The 26,905-nt window shown below is 42.1% G+C and overlaps 1 protein-coding gene across 3 annotated transcripts in view; it reads left to right on the top strand.

Moving 5' to 3' along the window:
- Positions 1–732: 732 nt before the first annotated feature.
- znf592 (zinc finger protein 592) overlaps positions 733–26,905 on the top strand; it is a 173,823-nt gene continuing 147,650 nt past the window's right edge. For 2 of the 3 annotated variants that reach the window (XM_073024978.1, XM_073024976.1), the window contains exon 1: positions 733–812. The gene's annotated coding sequence lies outside the window, so the exon portion shown is untranslated. The remainder of the gene's footprint in view (positions 813–26,905) is intronic. The other variant, XM_073024977.1, reaches the window with a different exon arrangement.

Below are 26,905 nucleotides of genomic sequence, written 5' to 3'. Positions count from 1 at the left end.
TGATCAAATAAATTGTGTTCTTTCATAATCAAATGTCCTGTATACATACACCCTTGGAAGTCGACCGGGGAGTGGGGTATGATGTGGCGGGGGTGGTGGTGCTACCTCCCTGAAATGAGTTTTTGCAGGGTGGGATGTCTGAAATTGTATAGCAGCGAATTTCCGTAACATGGGTGTCGCTTTACTTGAATTCAATGCCCTGAGTTTTTAGAGTACTGTGTGACAACATAGACATGGTGGACCGAAAGGCCTGTTTCTGTGCCATATCAACCCATGCCATCACCATCCCGCAACGTATAACTTTCCGCCATTAGCGCGATTGATAACAAATTTGCATCTGATAACAACTCCCCAAAGCGCCTTGGGTTTTTTTTAACCACATTGTTAACGAAGGGGAAAAACCGCCACCTCACACCACCAGCAGCCACGGCTCAGTGACAGAGTACAATATATGTCGGTTAAAAATATCTAAGCGCAATTCATTAGACGATCCATAAATATATACCCGCAAATTTCTTTCTACCAACGGAAGAACCTTGCTAACCATCACGCACAGGGCCGCCAGGCGCGCTCTCCCTTTCACCCCGCGCCTTCGCACCGCGCTTGCGCGGACTCCGGCCTTCTGACGTCAAACCGCCGTTCAGCCGCGCGAGCACGGTCTCTGAGTCCCGAGGCGGGTAACCGGAGCCGGAACGCGCGCGTGTGCGTGCGTGCGCGGCCGGCCGTTCGGCGCTGGAACGCAGCTTGGAATGCTGGTTCGGATGGAGCCACGTGACCCACTGCTGCCACGGTCGGGAAACGGGATGTAAATGGTAACTTGTGAACGAGTGTGTTTTGTGGTCGCGTGCGTGATTTGGCGAGGAAGACAGTAAGTGTGAGTTGGTGTGTCAGTGGTGTTAGGAGGCCCCGAGTGAGATTGATGAGGCTGCGGCTACACAACGGCAAACAATGGGCCTTGCTCTCGGCTCGGGTCACAACCCCGATGTGTGTGTATGTGTGTCTAAGTCTGTCTGTCTCCCTTCATAGGCCTCTTACTTAAATCTTGTTTTTCTATGGAAGATCGGGGATACCTTTCTGTGGTGAGCAAGTTTGAGAGTGCCTGTCTGTCAGTTTCATGGCTGCCTTTTACTTTACCTTGTTGACTCCATGATTGATTTCTTAAGCTTCCAGAGTATTTGCTTTAGTTTTTTAAGAATATATTTCATATTGCCTGCCTTAATCAGAGGAGGGAAGAATTTTAATTCTGTCACGGTGCATAGAGATATATAGTGGTTATGTATTGGTAAAACACAATAATTCTAATTTGTCACATTTTTCTATGTAAGGATGGAATTTGTTACACTTATGGTTTTCACTTAAGAGTTTGATAGTTTATTTTATTATTTTACCCTATTGTTTACACCAATAAATCTATTTTTCACTGGATATAAAAAGATATTATCAAAAAGCCAATGCAATTAGTACAGTGTAATTGACAGGAATTTGAACTGCTATTTTCAAAACACAGTCATCGCAGTGTACTAGCAAAATATTTTTGCCCGGGATGCTTGAAAGTTTGTACATGCATGTCATTCTGTAAGGAAATATGGTAACTCTGAACACCATTAACGTTCTGTTAGATTTGCATTTTTGAATTAAGAGAGAAAATCATCACACATTGGCTGATGGGAGTTAAATACAAAGCCATATCACCCATATAACTTGAGGCCCTCTGTTGGTTGGGGTTGATCACAGATGTTGCGTCTCAGTTGATACATAAGCCAGGGCAGTCTAATGTGATGAACAAGCTATTGCCCATGTAGCAGACTCCCCCTCACCACACAGCTCATGAATCCAAAGGAATGGCAGAGACTGATACGCTTTACCACCAGCTGCATCACAGGAGTTGCCAGTTAGCTTTGAACTCAATGTAGGACTATATTAGGGACTCCAGCTCTGCATTTTTCCTCAGGGTTACTCTTAAAACCTTCCCCATGAGTGGGTGTAGCTCCATGGTAGGAGAGGTTTAAAATCAGTTTTTCTACTCCTGGAAAAGCTGCCAACCCATGGCTGATGAGCCTAACTGCCCAAAGTGACAGATTTTAAGGAGCCAGTAATCCACCTTTGTACCTTCTCCTGTCAGTAGAAATGGTTCCAACGGGCTTAGTAGCTAAATCACACGAGCTGCAGTTGGTTGTCAGAGGCTATTTGAGACACACACCATTGGGAGCATTTAATAGGTAGTGGGAGCTTATCCCCACTACCACCGTCAGCTATAACAACCTTAAGGAACTATAAAGCAAAAGGCTGCAGATAATGAAATGAAAAACGGAAATTCTCAATAATTCTGTCAGGTTTTGTGGAGAGAGTGATTTTTGGTCAGAACTGACAATGTGTGTCTATTTGCAGTCCTTGCTGAGAACACTTTAAAGTTTGGTTGATATTCAAATGTCTAATGTGGATTCATAGTAGAGCTGAGAACTGTATAGTTTATTTAACCAAGAATCTTTGTTCCTATGCCTGTTTTTTTTAATAAATCACAGTTGCTATTTGTCCTAGTGGCTGATTAACTAGGGTTAACTTGATTCCAATTTTGCAAATATCAACTTTAGCTGTGCATTGTTCTAATTGTAATCCTATCTAATTGTAATGGGTCCTATCTACCCATTATATCTCTATTTTCGACTACTTAATTCAAGAACATTAGGAGATTAAGCGCAGGCAATAAAAATAATTTTCACTTTTGCTTCCATGTTTTAGTGTTAATTAGTCATGCCCAGACAGTTGAGCTGTGATTTAGTCATAGTAAAACAAAATCTTTTTTAGTAACTGATAACCACTTGGCACTTTCAGGAACTATTGATCAGGTCTGAGTTTTTTATCCTCACACTCTTACTATTTTGCGCCTCCCCCAAAAAAACTAGTTTGCCCCATTGTTCACATGTTTGTACTACAGCACTGAGAGGGTTGAGAGCTATAATCCAGGTCGGATGTTAGGATTCTTTCTGCAGTTCAGCAAGAAAGAATATGCACCTCATGTCTTGAAACTGCTAAGACATGCCAGTCATTGAATTTCTTTGGCCTCAGTTAATTAGTTATGCATACAAGGCACGTAAACATAGCTGCGTTTCCAGTACTGTACTGACAAGAGTGCAATATTTTGTGAGGTGATAAAAGGCATTTTTTAGACCTTCTTTCAAGTAAATGTAAACAAGCCCACGGTTCTATTTAAGAAACGTGAGGGGTATTTTCTTGGTGTTCCCTTAAACATTAAATCAGACTTATTCCAATTCAGTTTGTGGAACCCTACTGTGAACAAATTGTCTGTTGTATTTCCTTAGAATACAGCAGTGACCCTTCATATCAGTCTAATAGTTTTGAAAAAGCTTGAATACAGCTTGAAGCTTTTTTGGAATTGGTTTATTATTGTCATATGTACTAAGATACAGTGAATAGCTTGCCTTACATACTATTTGTACAGTTCAAATCATATTGAGGTTAAAAAAGGATAGGAAAATGGTAGTGCAGTAGTGAAGTGGTTAGCATAACACTGTTACAGCACCAGCCGTAAGGTCAGGGTTCAATTTCTGCCACTGTGAGGAGATTGTACATTCTCCCCATGACTGTGAATTTCATCCACATTCTCTGGTTTCATCCCATGTTCCAAAGCCATACACTTAGGCTGCGTCTACACTAGACCGGATAATTTTGAAAACGCTGGTTTCGCTTAAAAACGATATGCGTCAACACCAAGCGTTTTTGAAAATAGACAATAGACAATAGGTGCAGAAGTAGACCATTCGGCCCTTCGAGCCTGCACCGCCATTTTGAGATCATGGCTGATCAATTACTATCCATACCCGGTTCCTGCCTTGTCCCCATATCCCTTGATTCCCCTATCCATAAGATACCTATCTAGCTCCTTCTTGAAAGCATCCAGAGAATTGGCCTCCACTACCTTCCGAGGCAGTGCATTCCAGACCCCCACAACTCTCTGGGAGAAGAAGTTTTTCCTTAACTCTGTCCTAAATGACCTACCCCTTATTCTCAAACCATGCCCTCTGGTACTGGACTCTCCCAGCATCTGGAACATATTTCCTGCCTCTATCTTGTCCAATCCCTTAATAATCTTATATGTTTCAATCAGATCCCCTCTCAATCTCCTTAATTCCAGCGTGTACAAGCCCAGTCTCTCTAACCTCTCTGTGTAAGACAGTCCAGACATCCCAGGAATTAACCTCGTGAATCTACGCTGCACTTCCTCTACAGCCAGGATGTCCTTCCTTAACCCTGGAGACCAAAACTGTACACAATACTTCAGGTGTGGTCTCACCAGGGCTCTGTACAAATGCAAGAGGATTTCCTTGCTCTTGTACTCAATTCCCTTTGCAATAAAGGCCAACATTCCATTAGCCTTCTTCACTGCCTGCTGCACTTGCTCATTCACCTTCAGTGACTGATGAACAAGGACTCCGAGATCTCTTTGTATTTCTCCCTTACCCAACTCTACACCGTTCAGATAATAATCTGCCTTCCTGTTCTTACTCCCAAAGTGGATAACCTCACACTTATTCACATTAAACGTCATCTGCCAAGTATCTGCCCACTCACCCAGCCTATCCAAGTCACCCTGAATTCTCCTAACATCCTCATCAGATGTCACACTGCCACCCAGCTTAGTATCATCAGCAAATTTGCTGATGTTATTTTCTATGCCTTCATCCAAATCGTTAACGTAAATGGTAAACAGCTGTGGTCCCAATACCGAGCCCTGTGGCACCCCACTAGTCACGACCTGCCATTCCGAGAAACACCCATTCACCGCTACCCTTTGCTTTCCATCTGCCAACCAGTTTTCTATCCATGTCAATGCCTCCCCCCCCCACCCCCGATGCCCTGAGCTTTGATTTTACCCACCAATCTCCTATGTGGGACCTTATCAAATGCCTTCTGAAAATCGAGGTACACTACATCCACTGGATCTCCCCCGTCTAACTTACTGGTTACATCCTCGAAAAACTCCAACAGATTAGTCAAGCATGATTTACCCTTGGTAAATCCATGCTGGCTTGGCCCAATCCTATCACTGCTATCTAGATATGCCACTATTTCATCCTTAATAATGGACTCTAGCATCTTTCCCACCACCGATGTCAGGCTGACAGGTCGATAGTTCTCTGTTTTCTCCCTCCCTCCTTTCTTAAAAAGTGGGATAACATTAGCCATTCTCCAATCCTCAGGAACTGATCCTGAATCTAAGGAACATTGGAAAATGATTACCAAAGCATCCGCAATTTCCAGGGCCACCTCCTTTAGTACCCTAGGGTGCAGACCACCTGGACCTGGGGATTTGTCAGCCTTCAGTCCCATCAGTCTTCTCATCACCGTTCCTTCCTAATGTCAATCTGTTTCATTTCCTCTGTTACCCTATGTCCTTGGCCCTTCCATACATCTGGGAGATTGCTTGTGTCTTCCTTAGTGAAAACAGATCTAAAGTACTCATTAAATTCTTCTGCCATTTCTCTGTTTCCCATAACAATTTCACCCAATTCATTCTTCAAGGGCCCAACATTGTTCTTAACTATCTTCTTTCTCTTCACATACCTAAAAAAGCTTTTGCTATCTTCCTTTATATTCCTGGCTAGCTTGCGTTCATACCTCATTTTTTCTCCCCGTATTGGCTTTTTAGTTAAGTTCTGTTGTTCCTTAAAAACTTCCCAATCATCTGTCCTCCCACTCACCTTAGCTCTGTCATATTTCCTTTTTTTTTTAATGCTATGCAATCTCTGACTTCCTTTGTCAACCACTGTGGCCCCTTTCCCCCCTTTGAATCCTTCCTTCTCTGGGGGATGAACTGATTTTGCACCTTGTGCATTATTCCCAAAAATACCCGCCATTGCTGTTCCACTGTCTTTTCTGCTAGGATATCCGTCCAGTCAACTTTGGCCAGCTCCTCCCTCATGGCTCCATAGTTTCCCCTGTTCATCTGCAACACTGACACCTCCGAGCTGCCCTTATCCTTCTCAAATTGCAGATAAAAGCTTATCATATTGTGATCACTACCTCCTAATGGCTCCTTTACTGTGAGATCGCTTATCAAATCCTGTTCATTACATAACACTAAATCCAGAATAGTCTTGTCTCTGGTCGGCTCTCGTACAAGCTGTTCCAAGAATGCATCCCGTAGGCACTCTACAAACTCCCTATCCTGTGGTCCAGCACCAACCTGATTCTCCCAGTTCACCTGCATGTTGAAATCCCCCATAACTACTGCGATATTACCTTTGCCACATGCCAATGTTAACTCCCTATTCAACTTGCTCCCAATATCCATGCTACTGTTTGGTGGCCTGTAGACAACACCCATTTGGGTCCTTTTGCCCTTACTGTTCCTCAGTTCTATCCATACAGACTCTACTTCTCCTGACCATGTCCCCCCTTGCAAAGGACTGAATCTCATTCCTCACCAACAGGGCCACCCCACCCCCTCTGCCCACATTTCTGTCCCTACGATAGCACGTATACCCTTGAACATTAATTTCCCAGGTCTGATCTCCCTGCAGCCATGTCTCCGTTATCTCTACAACATCATAGTTACCCATTCGCACCTGGGCTTCAAGCTCATCCGCCTTATTTCTGACACTTCGTGCATTCAGATATAGAATTTTTAGCCCATTTCTCCTCTCTCTGTTTGAATCGCTGCCTATTGTGCTTAATCCAGCTCCCCGAACTTCCATCGGGCTATACGCCCCTAGAATTTTGTTGTCCTTCCTAAATTTACTTATTCTTTCAACACATTTAACTCCATGTTCCGTCAGACCATCCCTCTGTACATGAGTCCTCCTTATCACTTGTTCCGCCCCACCTTCCTCTACTACACACTTAATATTCCGGAACCGTGTAGTCCCCACCTGTCCTTTATTCTTCCTCTCGCTATCCTCTCTCACATTCTGGATCCCCGCCCCCTGCAAATTTAGTTTAAACCCCCCCAAGAAGCACTAGCAAACTTCCCTGCAAGAATGTTAGTACCGCTCCAGTTCAGGTGTAAACCGTCCCTTCGGAACAGATCCCACCTTCCCTGGAACAAAGCCCAATTATCTACAAACCTGAAGCCCTCCCTCCTGCACCATCCTCTCAGCCACATATTAATCTTTATAATCCTCCTGTTCCTTGCCTCACTCGCACGTGACACAGGTAGCAACCCTGGACGTCCTGCTCTTCAGCTTCGCACCTAACTCCCTGAACTCCCTACACAGGACCCCCTCACTCATCCTACCCACGTCATTGGTCCCTACATGGACCACAACATCTGGATTCTTGCCCTCCCTCTCGAGAATAACCTGCACCCGATCTGAGATGTCTCGGACCCCGGCACCAGGGAAGCAACATACCATCCGAGACTCCCGATCTTACCCACAAAATCTCCTGTCCGCCCCCCTGACTATAGAATCCCCTATCAATATCGCTCTCTTCTCTTCCCTCCTCCCCTTCCTAGTCAAGGGTCCAACCTCAGTGCCAGAGACAGGACCACTGCAGCTTGTTCCTGGTAGGTCATCCCCACCAACAGTATCCAAAACGGTATACTTATTTTTGATGGGAACGGCCACAGGGGTGCTCTGCTCTCTCTGTCTGCTCCCCCTGCCTCTCTTGACTGTCACCCATTTGCCTACCTCCTGTCTTTTCGGTGTGACTGCCTCCTGATAACTCTTATCTATCTCTGCCTCTGCCTCCTGAATGATCCGTAGTTCATCCAGCTCCTGCTCCAATTCCCTAACTCGGTCTGATAGGAGCTACAGCTGGATGCACCTATTGCAGGTGTGGTCATCAGGAACAACTGTGTTGACCCTGACCTCCCACATACTGCATACAGAGCACACCACTGCTCTTAACTGTCTCCCCCATTACCTGATCCTAGATTAGTCAGAATAAATGAAAAACAGGCTTCTTGTCGAAGTCCTCTTGCGCCGAAGCCCAGCACTCTGCTCCTGCGCACTCCGCTGCCCGCTCCTGAAAGTGGGTCGCTTTTTAAAGCCCGCGCTCACCGCTGACGTCACCCGCGCTTGCACAGCTTTACCTTCCTCCTCAGGTATTCTCCAGGTAGGTCCGAGGGTCTCGGCCTACCAACAACGGCTGATCCTCCGATCTCCAGTCGTATGTCGATCACGAGCACTCCTTACTCCCGCTCCGCTGCCCGCACCGACACTGCCCGTTCCTGAAAGTGGGTCGCTTTTTAAAGCCCGCGCTCGCCGCTGACGTCACCCACGCTTGCGCAGCTTTACCTTCCTCCTCAGGTATTCTCCAGAGGAAATACCTCCGTCCACATTAAAACAGGTATTTGGGTGAATCTCCTCCTACTGGGCATGTGCAGGACACATCTACAGAAAACAACCAACATGTTTGGTGTCGAATCTCGCTGTGCAAGTCCGCGTTTGTGCAGTTACAGACTAGAAAAACTTAAAACGAAATTGCCAAACGATGGACAGCTGTTGGCTCTCACACAGGAGGACTTAAAACTAAAAAAGAATACTGGAGTGTATGGAGGCAACTGACAGGGAGTTCATGGACAGTATGACCTGGCTGATGACAAACATTGAAAAACTGACTAACTCTGTTGCACTAATAAAACACCTTGTTAAATGTATAAAACATGTCTGCATCAGTGTTATCTTGTATTTCCGTACAATGTTACAGTAGGCTGTTACACATCTATTGTCAGAGAAGTACTTGCGTAAATAGGTAAACCACCTTCATACAAGCAAGGACAGAAAACAGGGCAAAGTGAGTATACTTATTTATTCAGTAAGTTATGGGTCAAAGTATTTGGTGAGTACATTTCTAACTTGCTTCAATCTTGTTGCAGTCTGTTCTGAAATTGTTAGGTTGTGTTCAGGAAAACAATGAAATGCTGCCATCTGTTCTGGCATGTCATGACAGTGTTTCTGGAAATCTGCTGTTACCCCATCCACACTACTCTTGCCCAAGCAGCATTTTCAAATTTACACACTCTGAAGGGCTTTTTAGAAAAGCTCTGTTTTCGGGGGAGGAAAACACTGTTTCAGTGTGGATGGAGGGTCAAAACAAAGAGAAAAAGCTTTGGTTACGGATTTATTCGGTCTAGTGTGGATGTAGCCTTAGGGTTAGTAGGTTGAGGGCATGCTATTTTGGTGCCGAAATTGTGGCAACACGTGCAGGATGCTCAGTACAATCCTCACTGATTTGATTTGTATTTGTATTTATTTTATTTCTTGCATCCAAGGGAGCAAAAAACTTTGTTCCATCTCCATTGCAGTGTAGAAACAATAACGAGGGGAAATGTGGGAGGATATTGCCCAAACACTAAAACTGCATACATGCAACACACACAAAATGTTGGAGGAACTCAGCAAGCCAGGCAGCATTGATGGAAAAAAGTACTTTCGATGTTTTTCCATAGATCTGCCTGGCCTGCTGAGTTCCTCCAGCATGTTGTGTGTGTCGCTTTGATTTCCAGTATCTGAAGGTTTTCTCTTGTTTGTAATTGTATACATTTACATGTATGTACAGTCAGATATACAATCAGATTAATGTGTATCAATCAGATTAATAAATCTGATGGCCTAGTGAAAGAAGCAAATGATGCATTTTGCTGTATGTTTTGATCATGTGACGAATAAAGTTGAAATAAAGAAAAATAAGAACAGTAACAATGCAGAATAAAGTAACAGCTGCAGGGAAAGTGCAGTGCAGGTAAATAATAAAGTACAAAAACAGAATAAGGTAGATTGTGAGGTCGAGTCCATCTTATTGTCCTAGGGAACAGTAGTCTTATAACAGCAGAGTAAAATGTGTCCTTGAAACTACTTCTGTGTGTTTTCAGGCATTTGTAAGTTCTGCCTGATGGAAGAGGGTAGCAGCGAGAATGACTGGGGTGAACAGTCTTTGATTATGCAGGTTGTTTTACTGAGGCAGCAAACTTGAGTCCATAGAGGAAAGACTGTTTTTTTGTGATGTGCTGAGCTGTGTTCACACCTCTGTGTAGTTCTTTGTGATCACATGCAGAGCAGTTACCATACCAAGCTGTTACACATTCAACTATAAAATAGGTAAGGGTTGACGAAGACATGCCAGATTTCATTAGCCTCTGAGGAAGTGTAGGCATTGGTGAACTTTCTTGGCCGTAATTGATGGTGATCAGGTTCTTTCTATGAAGGATTATTATGCAAGTAATCAGCAATTTGAATAGTCAATCATATACGAGGAAATCTGCAAATGCTGGAAATTCAAACAACACACACAAAATGCTGGTGGAACACAGCAGGCCAGGCAGCATCTATAAGGAGAAGCACTGTCGACGTTTCGGGCTGAGACCCTTCATCAGGATTAACTGAAAGGAAAGATACTAAGAGATTTGAAAGTAGTGGGGGGAGGGGAAATGCGAAATGATAGGAGAAGATAGGGGGTGGGATGAAGCTAAGAGCTGGAAAGGTGATTGGCGAAAGTGATACAGAGCTGGAGAAGGGAAAGGATCATGGGACAGGAGGCCTCTGGAGAAAGAAAGTGGGGGGGGAGCACCAGAGGGAGATGGAGAACAGGCAGGGTGATGGGCAGAGAGAGAGAAAAAAAACAACTAAATATGACAGGGATGAGGGGAGGAGGGGGATTAACGGAAGTTAGAGAAGTCAATGTTCATGCCATCAGGTTGGAGGCTACCCAGCCGGTATATAAGGTGTTGTTCCTCCAACCTGAGTGTGGATTCATCTTGACAGTAGAGGAAGCCATGGATATACATATAAGAATGGGAATGGGACGTGGAATTAAAATGTGTGGCCACTGGGAGATCCTGCTTTCTCTGGCAGACCGAGCGTAGGTGTTCAGCGAAACGGTCTCCCAGTCAATCATATAATCTGTTTTGACATTGTTGATTGAAGGGGAAATTGTGGCAAGGATCACAGGAAAATTGTGTTCTCATAAATCCATAGTTAAAGCTTTGTCATTATAAGGAAATCAACAAAAACCCCAAACTTTGAATTTGTGTTACAACCATGCAGTGCTGACACCAATAACAAGTTGCATACCTTTAGATTTAGTCACTGAACATCAGAAAAATGGTTAGTCATTTATTCAGTGAGAAGCTTGCAGTTAACATCAAATCTTCTTCCTAGCAGCATACAGGAAGTCTGTGGGTTGAAAGTTTAATTTTTAACTGTTTACTTAGTGTTGTATAGAAGTGGTTCCAAAAAGGCATTATCCACACAGTAACAAAAGTGTGAGAATATGAAATGCAATTTGGTACCGCATAAATGTGATATTTATATGGCACCAATATATATAGTAATTTAATGAAAGGCTAGCAGTATGATATTTTTAGCATAATTAAATAAGATACAATTTAGAAGGTGGTGGTGATTCATTCTGAAGTGATTTTTTGTTTGTTAGAAGTCTGTGCCATCCTCTCCCAAGTGGCTTCACTGGCTAATGCAGTAAATAAATGATTTGAACAGACCAGGAAAGTTCTAAGTTTCATCTTTGTGGATTGACTGAAATAATGGTCTGTCTCTGCTCATTTGTCGGGGAAATTGGCCAGGCTTCATAGATGGGCATAGATGAGAAAATTATTGGCCCTACCGTTGAATTATCTACTAACAATTACTATAACTTATGCTTAAAGAATACTTTGGTTAGGGACAGGATGGTACCTATGGGACTAACAGAACATGTAATCAATACATTTAGTAGAAGAAAAGGGGAAAAAGTTCTTCTTCTGCATTTGTCACTGTGCTGTAATCCTATTTTGTAATTCTCAACTCTCTGGTACAAACATCCCTTATTTAACTTCGATCATTTATTTGCTTAGCCTGTAGGAGTTTGAAGTATTCACTTGTGGATTTTTCCAACAGAAGGAGTTTTAATGATGTACAGTTTTCCTAGTGATTGCTGGATAGTGATCAAGGCTGGAAATCTTCAGCCTTAATTCAGCATATGTAAGGAAATCTTTATTTACTTAGAGATAACCGGGCATAATAGGCCCTTCTAGCCATTCAAGGTACACCACTCAGAAATCCCTAACAACCCTGATTTAACTCTAAACCAATCACACAACAATTCATAATGACCAATTAACCCAGTACATCTTTGGACTGTGGGAGGAAACTGGAACACACTGGGAAAACAAACACATTCCACAGGGAGGACATACAGAGAGAGACTCCTTACAGAGGACACCAGCCTTGAGCTGTAATAGTGTTGTGCTAATCGCCACGCTACCATGGCCCAAGATTTTGCTCCAAAATTATTGTAGTGAACCCATACATGAGGGAATAATGGAAAATTAAGCATTCACTTTGAAGGAGCAAGCAATTAATGTGAGACAAAAAGGAGCACCAGGCCATTGTCTCCCACACCATCACCAACTTTATCAGCTCTGGGGATCTCCCATCCACTGCCACCAACCTCATAGTTCCCACACCCCACACTTCCCATTTCTACCTCCTACCCAAGATCCACAAAACTGCCTGTCCAGGTAGAGCCATTGTTTCAGCTTGTTCCTGCCCCACCAAACTCATTCCTGCATACCTCGACACTGTTTTATCCCTTCCCACCTATGTTCATGACAATTCTCATGCTCTGGATTTTTCCAATGATTTCAAGTTCCCTGGCCCCCATCGTCTTTACTTTCACCATGGATGTCCAATCCCGATATACCTCCAACCCCACCAGGAAGGTCTCAAAGCTCTCCGTTGCTTTTTGGATTCCAGACCTAACCAGTTCTCCTCCACCACCACTCTCCTCCGTCTAGTGGAATTGGTCCTTACGCTTAATAATTTCTCCTTTTTGCTCCTCCCACTTCCTTCAAACTAAAGGTGTAGCCATGGGCACCCATATGGGTCCCAGCTATGCCTGCCTTTTTGTTGGCTATGTGGAACAGTCCATGTTTCAAGCCTATACTGGTATCCGTTCCCTACTTTTCCTTCACTACATTGACGACTGCATGGGCGCTGCTTCCTGAACGCATGCTGAGCTCGTTGACTTCATTAATTTTGCCTCCAACTTCCACCCTGACCTCAAATTTACTTGGTCCATTTCTGACACCTCCCTCCCCTTCCTTGATCTCTCTGTCTCTATCTCTGGAGACATTTTATCTACTGATGTCTACTATAAGCCCACCGACTCTCACTGCTACCTGGACTATTCCTCTTCCCACCCTGTCCCTTGCAAAAATGCGATCCCCTTCTCACAATTCCTCCATCTCCACTGCGTCTGCTCTCAGAATGAGGCTTTTCATTCCAGGACAAAGGAGGTGTCTTCCTTTTTTTTTAAAGAAAGGGACTTCCCTTCCTCCACCATCAACTCTGCCCTCAAACGCATCCCTCCCATTTCACGCACACCTGCTCTCACCTCATCCTCCCGCCACCCCACTAGGGATAGAGTTCCTCTTGTCCTCACCTACCAGCCTCTGTGTCCAACATATAACTCTCCATTACGCCATCCCCAATGGGATCCCACCACCAAGCACATTCCCCCCCCCCCCCCACTTTCTGCTTTCCGCAGGGATCGCTTCCTACACGACTCCCTTGTCCATTTGTCCCACACCCCCCATCCCTTCCCATCAATCTCCCTCTTGGCGCTTATCCTGTGAGTCTGCTGGGGTGATATTCTGTGTCCAGTGATCCTGGTGTGGCCTTCTATATGTTGGTGAGACCCGGTGCAGACTGGGAGACCGTTTCGCTGAACACCTACGCTCTGTCCGCCAGAGGAAGCAGGATCTCCCAGTGGTCACACATTTTAATTCCACGTCACATTCCCATTCCGATATGTCGATCCATGGCCTCTACTGTCAAGATGAAGCCACACTCAGATTGGAGAAACAACACATATTCCGTCTGGGTAGCCTCCAGTCTGATGGCACGAACATTGATTTCTTCTGTTAATGCCCCTCCGTCCCTTCTCACCCCATCCCTAATTTTTTATATTTATATTTTTCACCCTTTCCCCCTCACAGTAACTCCTTGCCTGTTCTCCATCTTCTTCTGGTGCTCCCCTCCCCTTTCTTTCTTCCAAGGCCTTCCGTCCTATGATACTCCCCCTTCTCCAGCTTTGTATCCCTTTTGCCAATCAACTTCCCAGCTCTTAGCTTCATCCCTCCCCATCCTGTCTTCTCCTGTCATTTCGGGTCTCTCCCTCTCCCTCCCACTTTCAGATCTCTTACTATCTCTTTTTTTCTGTTAGTGCTGACGAAGGGTCTCGACCTGAAACGTCGACTGTACTTCTTCCTATAGATGCTGCCTGGCCTGCTGTGTTGCACCAGCATTTTGTGTGTGTTGCAAAAATGTAAATGATATTTTAAATTGCAGTAGCAGTAAAACTTGCATTAAATAGCAATTATAGCAGAAACAACTCCTGAAAAATTGGACCATAAGTGAAATCCATATTGTCATATATGAATGCTAGACATGTGTGGGGGGAAAATGCATTGCTATGGAATTGGATTTTTTGTAGAAATTATTCCAGCCTTTTAATCTTAAAATGCTAGCGTGTTCTTCAGAGTCAGTTAATCTTCTACTTGCAGAAAAGTAAACTTGTCAGAGGGCTGCTGTTCGTATGACCTGCCTTCAGGAGCCAGTATAGAGTTTAGAATAAATTTATTATGAAAATACATATCTGTCGCCATATACAACCCTGAGATTCATTTTCTTGTGGGCATTTACAGCAAATGCAAGAAACACAATGGAAACAATGAAAAACCAAACGCAGCAGGGTGGACAAACAACCAATATGCAAAATCAACAAACTGCAAATACAAAAGAAAGGGAAAATGGGTATAATAATAAATAAGCAATGCACATCCAGAACATTAGATGTAAAGTCCTTGAAAGTTAGTCCATAGGTTGTGGGAACAGTTCAATAATGAGGTTTGTAAAGTTGAGCAAAGTTATCCCCTCTGGCTCAAGAGCCTGATGGTTAAGGAATAGTAACTGTTCCTGAACCTGGTGTTGTGGGTCCTGAGGCTGCTGTACCTACTTGATCAAAACACAAAAATACAACTGCAGATGCTGTGGATCAAAGAATACGTACACGATGCTGGAAGAATGGGCATTCTGATGAAGGGTCTCGGCCCGAAACGTTGGCTACTCTTTTCTCACGGATGCTGCCTGACCTGCCGAGTTCTTCCAGCGTCGTGTACGTATTCTTTGTACCTACTTGATGACAGCAGCGAGAAGAGAGCATGGCTCAGATAGTAGATGCTGCTTTCCTGTGACATTATTATGAATGAACACATTATTTCCTGTGGCTCATTGGTGGGTAGGGGTTTATCTGTGATGGACTGGGCTGTATCCACTATTAGTTTTTGTAGGCTTCTCTGTTCAAGGGCATTGGTCTTTCCGTACCAGGCCACAATACCTTAGTCTTGTTGACATTGAGTGAGATGTTATTGTTGTGGCACTACTCAGCCAGATGTCCAATCTTTCGTCTATATGCTGATTCGTCATTATCTTTGATTCGGCCAATGGCAGTGTTTTTGTCAGTTGTGCTTAACCTCACAGTCATAAGTATAAAGTGAGTAGAGCAGGGGGCTAAGCACACAACCTTCTGGTGCAGCTGTACTGATGGTGATTGTGGAGAAAATGTTGTTGCCAGTTCAAACTGATTGGGTTTTGCAAGTGAGGAAATCGAGGATACAGTTGCACAAGAGGTATTGAGAGGCCTAAGTCTTGGAGGTTATTGATTTGTTTTGAGATGATAGTATTGAACGCAGAGCAGTAGTCAATGAAGAGCATCCTGATGTATGCATCTTCACTGTCCGGATGTTCCAGGGTTGAGTGAAGAGCCAATGAAATGGCATCTGCCCTTGACCTGTTGTGACGGTAGGCAAATTGGAGTGGATCAAAGTCACTCCTCGGCCAGAGTTGACCTTATCCATCAGTAACCTCTCAAGACTCTTCATCACAGTGGAGTAACTGCTATTGGATCATAGTTATTGAGGCACAGGTCTTAAATACTCAGTCGAGTACACCCTCTGGGCAAACTGTTTTCCCCGGGTTCACTGTCCTGAAGGATGCTGTCACATCAGCCTTGGAGAATAAAATCACAACGTTGCCAGGGTGTGGGAGGTTGTGAAGGTGCCTCCAAGTTTTGTCCTTCAGAGCATAAAAGACATTGAGGTCATTTGGTTACGTATATTGCTTGGTTTTACTTTGTAGGAGGTGATAGCATTCAAGCCCTGTCATGGCAGTCAAACATCCTTCTATGATTCCAGTTTGGTCCAGAATTGTCACTTTGCATGTGAGATGGCTTTCAAAAGGTTGAACTTGAATATCTTGTATTTTACTTGTATGGCAGAGCTGAATGCTACTCAGCAGTTTTTGGATCTCTTGGTTCATCCAAGGCTTCTTGTTGGGGAAGAGTCTAAATGATTTTCTGGGGGCACACTCATCCAGGAGTAACTTTATAAAGTCTGCAACAACTGTGACATATTCGTTCAGATTCCCTGAGTCCTGAACACAGTCTGGTCCACTATCTCGAAGCAATTCCATAGCCCTTCCTCTGCCTCCCAGGACCACTACATTGTTGTCCTTTCCTCAGGAGACTTGCTCTTTAGCCCCTGCCTGTACACAGGTAGGAGGAGGAGGACAGCCCAATGATCAGGTTTCGCAAAATGTAGTCTCGGGATGGAATGGTAGGCATTCAAAGATTCAAAGGTACAAGTTAATGTCAGAGAAATGTGTACAATATACATCCTGAAATGCTTTTTCTTCGCAACCATCCACAAAAACAGACGAGTGCCCCAAAGAATGAATGACAGACAAATGTTAGAACCACACAGTCCCCCCTCCAGCTCTCCCCTCCCGTGTGTAAGTGGCAGCAAGTACCAATCCCCTCTCCCCCCAGCAGCAAAAAAAAAAGCATTGGCACCCGCCACAGAGCACTCAAGTGTGAACAAAGCAACAGTAAAGACACAGACTTGCAGTTACCCCGAAGACTTGGCGTTTCACCTGGTATTTGATATACCACAGGTTCTCTCTCTCCCTAATAAGGGAGAAAGAGGTGTCTCTGTTTTCCCAGCAAACAGGGAGACATAACAAACTACTTGCTGGTTTACAGTGTTAAAAGTCCGTTACGTTGCTTTTTTTCACACTCTGCCCAAAAATCTGGGCACACAACCAGAGATATTCCGACTCTCCCGACGACACACGGGTCTCCTGTCGTGACAGCGACCCTTGATCCGCCCATCTCCAGAGCCCCAAAATCCTAAGCTTCCAAATTCAAGCTGGTCTCTTAGGCCGAGCCTTTGGTGTGCTGAACAACAATGGCCGGTTATGAAACTCCGAGAGCAGGTCCCATTCCCGCAAAGAACCGTAGTCAGCATGTAACTCCAGGTCAGGGTCTTCAAAAGAACCCTGAAAGGGAAAAATAAAGATATTAAAGTTGAAAATAGAGCTGTTTCCACAGATGCAAGCAAAGGAGTCACCGTTTAGCACCACCAGCACTCCACTCCGCCTTCATTCCTTATGGTAATATAGCAGCGCTCAAGTGTGTTGTGACCCCCGATGCTGCAGGTGATATGCTGATGATAACTGGACAGAGATTTCTTCAAGCAAGCTTGATCGAAGTTCCCAGCAATGATTTGAAAGGCATTGGGGTAGGCTGGTTCTTGTTTGCTAATCGCAGCACACAGTACATCGAGTGCTTGCTTAACATTGGCCTTTGGCAGTATGTAAACTGTGGTCAGGATTTCGGAGGAGAATTTTCTCGTTAAGTGGAACAGACAGCACTTAATCATTAAATATTCCAGGTCCAAGTACCACAGAGAGTTTATTATGTTTTGCCCTCTTGGGCAAAATTGGGCTGAATCAGCAGTCCAGCCCATCCAGTGGATTGAAATGCCCTGGAGTCTGACCATGAATCTGGCTTGACTGAGTTAAGCCATGTCTCCAGGAAACGCAGCAATTCCTCATTCCCTTCGAGACAATTATCTTGCTCTAAGGTCCTTGGTCTTGTTCTCCAGAGACTATACATTTGCTAATAAGATGCTGGGTAGAAGTGGTTATGCTAGTAATAAGAAGAGAGCTTGCTCTGTGTGATGGGTGTCCTTAAAGATGGATTCTGCTTTATGAAGATGCTCTTGATACTAGGGAGCTAGTGCCCATGATGGAACTGGCTTATCCTGTGCAATGGAGCCTCTATATCAGGCTGTGATTCAACCACTCAGAATCCTTTCCACAGTACCTTTTGTAGTAATTTTCTAAAGTCTTTGGAACATACCAAATCTCAAACTCCAAATGAAATAAACCCATTGGCATGCCATCTTTGTAATTGCATCAATATGTTGGGTCAAGGATAGATGTTCAGAGATGCTGACACCCAGGAACTTGAGTCTGCTCACCCTTTCTGCTGCTGATCCCTCGATGAGGACCTGTGTATGTTGGATACTGTTGGGCATAAGGAAAGAAGAGAAAGTGTAAAGGGATGTGCAGACTAAGTATTTTTACAGAGTGGTAGGTGCCTGGAATGCACTAGCAGGGTTGTTAGTGGAAGCAGATATGCTAGTGGCATTCAGGAGGCTTTTAGGTAGGCACATTAATAAGCAGGGATTTGGGAGATATGGATCATGTGCGTGCAGATGGGATTAGTTTATTTTGGCAGCATACTCAGCACAGATGTCATGGGCCAATGGACCTATTCGTACACTTTTTTATACGCTGAAGTTTTAATTAATGAGCACAGTTGGGAGAAAAGATGTAGTTATAGCCAAATTGATGTTCACTTTCAGTTCCATCAATGAATAGTGAATTATTTTCTCCTTTTTTTTGATGAATATGAATTATGTATCTTTTGCTACTTAAATTAAAATCTATGCTAAAAGTTTAAAGATTATTCTATGCCCATAAGTTAATGCTGAACATGAAGAAAGTTGAGATTTTTGTGAAAGAAAATAAGTTTAAAATAGTTTTTCTTTGTACCAAAGAAAAGACATTACTGGGCCACACTGCTACCATCTTCTGCTATCAAAATATATGCTTGACTCCTAATGGGGCAAACTTACTGTATCTGCAAAGTTTGTACACACAGCTGTATTTAGAATGAGGACGTTGAGGGCATCTATTATAAGAGGATACACAATGAATTAGTGTTTCTTTGAGTGCCCTATCTAAGGCATCGGGATTAGTTATTGTTTTGGTTTATAGGTATAGGCATTGTCCTCGAGCACTACTTCAGGTGGAAGGCGGTCTGAATTTTGCATCGAACATATTTAGAAATGAAAGGCCATCTTCAGAGTTCACTAAAATGTGAGATATAGGTACTAGGGAAATCATTTTGTATTGATTGTAGTGAGTCACTGACGTTTGAGAGTTTGAAAACTGAAACTTCTGTTATTGATCCACATGTATCTGAAAGAAAAGAGGAATGGTTTTCTATTAAACACTTGAGTAATATTAAACAATGATTTAACTAGTAACATTAAGACAACTAGTTTGGGAGTTATTTGCAGTTTGGCCTACCATATAGAATGCCCAGGTTCAAAGTACATTTATTATCAAGTTATGTATATAATATACAACTTTGAGATTTGTCGTCTTGCAGGCAGCCAGAAAACAAGGAAATATAATAGAACCCATTTAAAAAACACACACACAACAAAAACCGTCAGGCACCCAACGTGCAAAAAAAAAGAAAGAATGGTGCAAATAATTTTTTAAAAAGTAAACAAATGACACACAGAACATGAACTGCAGTCTGTGAAAGTGAGTCCACAGTCATGGAGCCAGTCCAGCACTGAGCTGAGTGCTGATGGTTTCAGGCCACAGCTGCAGAGTCAGTTCAGTGCTGAGAAGAGCAAAGTCTCACGGAGTTGTGAGCTGAACACCAGTTCATCCTTCGCCTTCAGCCTTGATGGCTTGATCTCTTTAATCTGGTTCAGCTCTTAAATCAGCTAAACATTGCTTTGTTTTTTTTGCCCTGGGGCCTGGGATCCGCCACCTTAATCCAGACAAAGTCCTCTCCGGCAATGGCTCCCGTGGTCATATCTTCATTCCCGAGGGTCCACTTTGATGAGTCCCTCATGATAACGGAAAACCATCAGGTCACACAGACAGTTCAAAAGCAGAACTCCCAAAAGTGCAGTGATCATTGTCCATAAAAGAGTAATAAATAGAATAGTTAGTAGTTACTCACTATATGAGTAACTCTCAAAAATATGTGTGGGTTGGTGGGTTAATTGGCCACTATAAATCTGTTCTAATACATATATTGGGGAAATCGGGGAGGGGGTGCAGTGGATAAGAATGCGGGGACACAAATTAGATTAATTTCAAATTGATGTAAATAGGTAGTTGATGGGCAGCAAGGACTCTGAAGGTGGAGGGGTTGTTTTCATGCTGTATGTCTCTATAAATATACAATACTGTGCAAAATTCTTAGGCTTATATAGCTAGGGTGTCTAAGACATTTGTATTTATCAAGGTGGAGAGGAGAACAAGTTGTAAAGGATGTTAGGAATCGTGAGGTTGGTTGTGGTTCAAGTGGCAGAGAAGGAGTGCCAGGGCGGGAGGTGGAGCGGAGCTGACACACCCAGCCCTGAGACAATTGGTTTATTGATCATTACAGAATGTCTCTCTGGTGCTTCCCTCCCCCTTCTCCTTTTCCCAACCATGATTCCTCTCTCCCTGCCCCCTTCCCACTCTCAGTCTATGATAGAAACCCATATTGAATCAGGTTTAACATCACTCACTTATGTTATGATTTGTTTCCATTTGCAACAGCAGTACAGTGCAATAGAGTAATTACTACAGTAATGACAAAAGCTAAGGCACACTTGCTATAGATATGTGCTTAAGACTTCTACAGTATTTTAGATTGATGCAAGTTATTCATGTAAGTGTGCATCTCTTTCTGGCTTTTGTGCTGCACAGGAGAATCTTCAATACTGAATAATTCACACATAATTTCTGCTGATCCTTGTGCCTTTGGGCTAGAGTAATCTTGTACTTCATAATTTAATGTCAGCATGAAGCTGAAATGGTTTCATTTTGTCACAAACCATGGATATTAGTCAGTTTGAAGCTCACTAATTGGCTATCTTTCTCAACCTACAACTTTAATTTGCACCCTTTCTTGGAAAGTGAACAGAATTTCAAGTCCAATGGGTTGAAATCATACTATCAGTGAATCCTGAAGCAAATCATTCAGTATTTATTTTCTTTTAATCCCAGGTTGAAATAATTTTGGACTAGTGAAGAAGTATGTAAAGGATGGAAGGCATTTACATTGGTGGTTGAGCCTTGGAGCTGCTAGATTCCATCTTTATGTAGATTTTGGAGATCTGGTTTATTGTTTTACTAAACAGTTCGTGATTTGTTTTTGACTCTACCAATTCATTGTGCAGCAATTATAAGCTTATTATTCTGCAAAAAATATTTGTTCACCCAGTGCCAATTTGTTAAAAATTATAACAATTGGAGAAGGAATTGGTATTTGTTTACCAAAAACCGAATTTGGAGGTAATGGTATAGACTCGTATTCTCAAGAGTGTGAATGACATTGTTGTTGTAGTAAAGGCTTGTTTACTAGGAGCTTAAACACTTGGAGATTCTCTCTGAATCAGAATCAGGTTTATTATCTCTGCCATATGTTGTGAAATTTGTTTTGAAGCAGCAGTACAGTACAGGGTATGGAATTTACTCGAAGGTGCAAAAATAAATTAATAGTGTAACAAGGTAATGTTCATGGACTGTTCAGAAGTGTAATGGCAGAGGGAAAAAATGTGGTCTTATAGTGTTGAATGTAGGTCATCCTCCCTGATGACATCATGAAGAGGGGATTTCCCGAATGGTGAGGATCACTAATGATAATGCCGCCTATTTAAGGCACTGACTCTTGCCATTAAGGACATCTTCAAGGAGAGTTGTTCCTGTGATGGAAGTAGCTGAAACCACAACCCTTTGCAGCCTCTTGTGATCCTGTGCATTGGAGGTTTCATATCAATTTGTGATGAAACAAATCAGAATACATCTGTAGAAATTTGCAAAAAGTCTCTGGTGAGAAACCAAATCTCCTCAAAATCCTAATGAAGTAAATCTGCTGGTGTGCTATCTTTGTGATTGAATCAGTGCTTTAAGCCCAGGCTAGGTCCTCAGAGTTGTTGACTTGAAGCTGCTTGCTCTTTCCACCATAGACCCTTAAATGAGGACAGGTATGTGTTCTCCCGACTTCCCCTTTCTGCAGCCCACAATCAATTCCTTGACCATGCTGGCTTTGAGACCAGGGTTATTGTGATACCACTCAGATAGCTAGTCTGTCTATTCTGTCACTTCCATGTGCTCAATGGCTATCCCAAATTATATTGATTTTGTGCAGACAACTTCCACTGCTCAGAACTGAAAAAGAAATTCAAGATTGAAACTGCAGGACTGGCTAAGAAGAAGAGTTGTCATTGTTTGGGCAGTTTGGCAATATTCTCTAAAAGGCTGTAAATATATCTTTAGGCACTGGGAGAACCACTCCAGTTGTATTGCAAGAGTGCAAAGACAACTGGCTGAGGAGGCAAGTTAACAATCTGCAAAAGGCATAGATTCTTTGAGGCAGTTTCCATGTCAACCACATCTGCAGTTACTGCACTTATCAGAATTTCTGTTTGTGGAGAGGCATGATATTTACTGTTTATCAATGGAATGATTCAATGCTGGCTGGATAAAAATACATAGCCCATAAAGGAGCTACACCAATGAAGTACTGAATGAAAGTTTCAAGGAAGGAGGAATAATGGGACTAGTTTTAAGGGTTACTGAATTATATTGTGTTTGATTTTGTTTTCATTAATCAAAGTATTATTTTGGAACCTCTAATTACCTGATTGAATTTTAAATAGATTTTCAACAAATAGATCCCATGTTATATTCCTCTCTCCAGAACTACTTGTATGTAGGAACAGAAATGCAAAGTCCCATGTTTTGTTTTGTCCCTTAAGGCAAGTTTTCCAAGAGCTGAGAGCACCAGCAGAGTCAATTTACCATGTCTTTGTTTCAGTCATATCTCCCTACAGCTTCATTCTGTTGTGTTACTTTTTATACAAAAAAACATGCTTACATCTGTGACACATAATGAATATTCTTCTTCAGATTATGTTTTTTTGGCATTTTGTGTTTTCAACTATTTGCAGATTGATTAAAATTATTAGACATGTCACTGGGAAGTTGCTTATTTAGAAGAATGTAGGTTATAGTAGGTTTAAGTTGGTTATACTTAAATGCTCCAGTACAACAGGACACTATACAAAGTTATTATCTCTTTATAACCTATGCTTATTCAACATTCCTAACCAGTCAGTAGGAACTAAAGTTTTGAATTTTAGAAATGCTTGTAAAAGAAATGAGTGATTAATTAGACTTTTAGGGTCATAAACTGTGTCTGACTCGTATCATGACTGAGGAATTAATGTCATGTAATGCTGGCCAGTAATCCATGATTGCTGATATTTTCTGCCCTCTGTCAAGAGAAAGTACTCCCTGAGCTATACACACAAAATGCCAGAGGAATTCAGCAAGTTTATGGAAGGGAGTATATAGTTGATTCAGGAAGAGACCCTTCAGGAAGTATTGGTTGAACTAGTAGGTTCCCTAGTTCATGTGTTGTCACTTAAATTATTTTTAAAAATCTAAATATCTTTCCAAGTAGAAATATAAGCATGAAGTGATAAAGAATTAGTGGCTACCATTGGATCATCATACCTGTCCCCAACATTTTTGATGAAATTTTTGTTAGACCAAAATGTAAATGTAAGATGGTAGGAGAATGAATAAAAAATAGGGAAAATATACTAATATTAAAAAATGTAAAGAGGCTTGGAAAATATTGTATTTTTGTTGGGTTTATAAAATCTGATTATGCCCTTTGATATTAGGAACAATATGTCCAAAATATAACTCTTTAAGACTACAGTGTTGATAAGAATAATATCTTGATATATGAAATTAAGCTTTAAAATTTTATTTGGTAATCTAGATGGGGTCCACCAACATACTGAGTAATTACTTTTTGACTGTTTATATCCTATGCCAGGTCTCTGTAAGCAGTCTTAATGATTATCCAGTACCTCCCAAAATTTGTTGATTGCAGTTGCATTTTGTTTCTTGGACTGGTCACCCAAATATGTTGCAAAATGAGAGGTAGTAACATTAGCAAGTCTTGTTCTGTTATCAGATTGTAAAACTCTGTATTAATGTGGACTTTGTCTCTTGCTGTGTATGATTTACTTGGTGAATCTTTATTTATAATTGAGTGTTCTCTGAATTATTCAACATTTCTTGGAAGCTCTCATTATAACTTGTGATACACTGCAAAAGAGTTTTGAAGATACTTTTATTAGAAACCTGTTGCAGGCATTCTGATCAGAGAATTTAGAAACTTTCCTAATGTGTATTTATTATTTTGTACAGTTTATTAGATGCAACTAATGCAAGCTTCCAAAATGTGTAGTGTTTAAATTTTTTAAACATTACGCAATTTAGATACTTGGTTTAGCAGCTCTGAAAACTGTAATAAATCGAATACTGTACTACTTTTTTTTTTCAGGTTCTAAACTCTATCTTAGTTTAATTATTTTTGCGGTACCAACTTGGGGCCTACCTGGCCCACATCGACTGTTTCGAGAGTGAGGTGATTTCTTTGGGGACTGTCAATAATCAGGTTTCTCAGGAGAATATAGAGAGCACAAATTGGCCTTTACATCTCTCCTCTACACATACTGAACATAAAAAAATAATTTCTGCCCATTTGAGTGTGTAATTGGGCAAATTATATACTGAAGTACATCCTGAATGATATTTTCAAATTCTATATAATTGTAAATAATGTTTTTAAAATTCTATATAGTTCTATGCAAAAATAACAGGTTTGTTGTCATGGGTGTTTAACTTTCCTAATATTGGTTGGCACCTCCTTAGTACAAAAAGTGCTCACCAAGGAGAGGGACTTTGACAAATGTGAGGTCAGTGTAGAATAGGCAAATGTGCTGAAACATGCTGAGGTTAAGAAAGAGACAGTGCAGTGTTCCAGCTTCTGAAAAACAGTAAGATGGAAAAGTCTCTGGGTTGGATGGGATATACCACAGCTTACTACAGGAAGTAAGGGAAGAGATTGCTAGGGCATTAATGATTCAAGATTGTTTAATATCATTTCCTGTACACAAGCATAAGGAGAACAAAATAATTGTTACTCTGGATCTGATGCAGCACAAAAATAACCCACAAAATATGAAGAACACAATAATAATAATAATGATCATTATTATTAAATATAAATGCATAGCTTATATCTGTTGATTGTATGTTCATAAAGTGACTGATGGGAAATAGTAAAGTAGTCGGTGAATTAGTGGGTGAAGGTGTTGGATCAGCCTTATTGCATGGAGAAAGTGACTTTTTTCAGTCTGGTGGTTCTGGCATGCATGCTACATAGCCTGCTTCCTGATGGGAGTGGGACAAGCAGTCAAGAGCAGGGTGGGTGAGATCCTTCATGATGTTACTGACTGGTTTCTGGTACCTTTCTGTAGACATGTCCTTGATGTCAGGTAGGCTGGTATCAATGATGCTTCGGGCAGTTTTGACTACTTGCTGTAGAGCCTTCCTGTCTGCCACAGTGAAGTTTCCATACCAATCAGTAATGAAGTTTGTTGGGATGCTATCTACTGCATGTTTGTAAAATGATGTGACTATGGATGTGGAAAGTCCAGCTCTCTTCTGCTTCCTCAAAAAGTAGAGGTGTTGGTGAGCTTTTTGTGAGTGTGTAGGATGTGTTCTGGAGCCCTAAGATGATGTGTGTAATGTGCACTCACAGGTGTTTGAAACTACTCGCAGTTTCCACTGCTGTGTCGCTGATATAAAAGGTGGGAGTAGGTGGAGTGACTGGTGTGAGTTGTCTTGAAGTCAGTTGTTGTCTCCTTTGACTTGTTGACATTAAGGAAGAGGTTATTTGCCCGGCACCATGCCTCGAGCTCTTCAAACTCTGTAACCCATCTCATCAATGTTGCTGATGAGCCTCACCACTGTCGTATCATCGGCAAATTTGATGTGATTGCTTGAGTGTTTTAACAATGATCTTTGTATCCTCTTTGGCCAAAGGATTGGAGAATAGCAAATGTTCTGCTTTTCAATAAATTAATATGGACTCTGCTGAAAATTATAGATCATTGAGTCTTGTGTCAATGGTGGGAAAACTATTGGTGAGTATTCTAAGGGAAAGGATTTATAAGCATTGGAGAAGCATAGTCTTACTAGGAATAGTCAAAATGGTTTTGTGAGGAGTAGGCTGTGTCTTACAACGCTGCTTGAGAATCAGAATCAGGTTTATTATCACCGGCATGTGATGCAAAATTTGTTAACTTAGCAGCAGCAGCAGCAGTTCAATGCAATATGTAATCTAGCAGAGAGAGAAAGAAATAATAAATAAAATAAGGCATAATAAATAAACTAGTAAATCAATTACGTATATTGAATAGATTATTTAAAAAATGTGCAAAAACAGAAATACTGTATATTAAAAAAGTGAGGTAGTGTCCAAAGCTTTGAAATCCATTTAGGAATCAGATGGCAGAGGGGAAGAAGTTGTTCCTGAATCGCTGAGTGTGTGCCTTCAAGCTTCTGTATCTCCTACCTGATGGTAACACTAAGAAAAGTGCATTGCCTGGGTGCTGGAGGTCTTTAGTAATGGACGCTGTCTTTCTGAGATACCACTTCCTAAAGATGTCCTGGGTACTTTGTAGGCTAGAGCCCAAGATGGAGCTGACTAGATTTACAACCTTCTGCAGCTTCTTTTGGGCCTGTGCCCCTCCATATCAGACAGTGATGCAGCCTGTCAGAATGCTCTCCACGGTAAAACTATAGAAGTTTTTGAGCGTATTTGTTGACATGCCAAATCGCTTCAAACTCCTAATAAAGTATAGCCGCTGTCTTGC

This window comes from Hemitrygon akajei, chromosome 21 (genome assembly GCF_048418815.1).
Source record: "Hemitrygon akajei chromosome 21, sHemAka1.3, whole genome shotgun sequence".
NCBI classification, from domain to species: domain Eukaryota; kingdom Metazoa; phylum Chordata; class Chondrichthyes; order Myliobatiformes; family Dasyatidae; genus Hemitrygon; species Hemitrygon akajei.
This window is presented reverse-complemented; position numbering and strand designations above follow the sequence as displayed.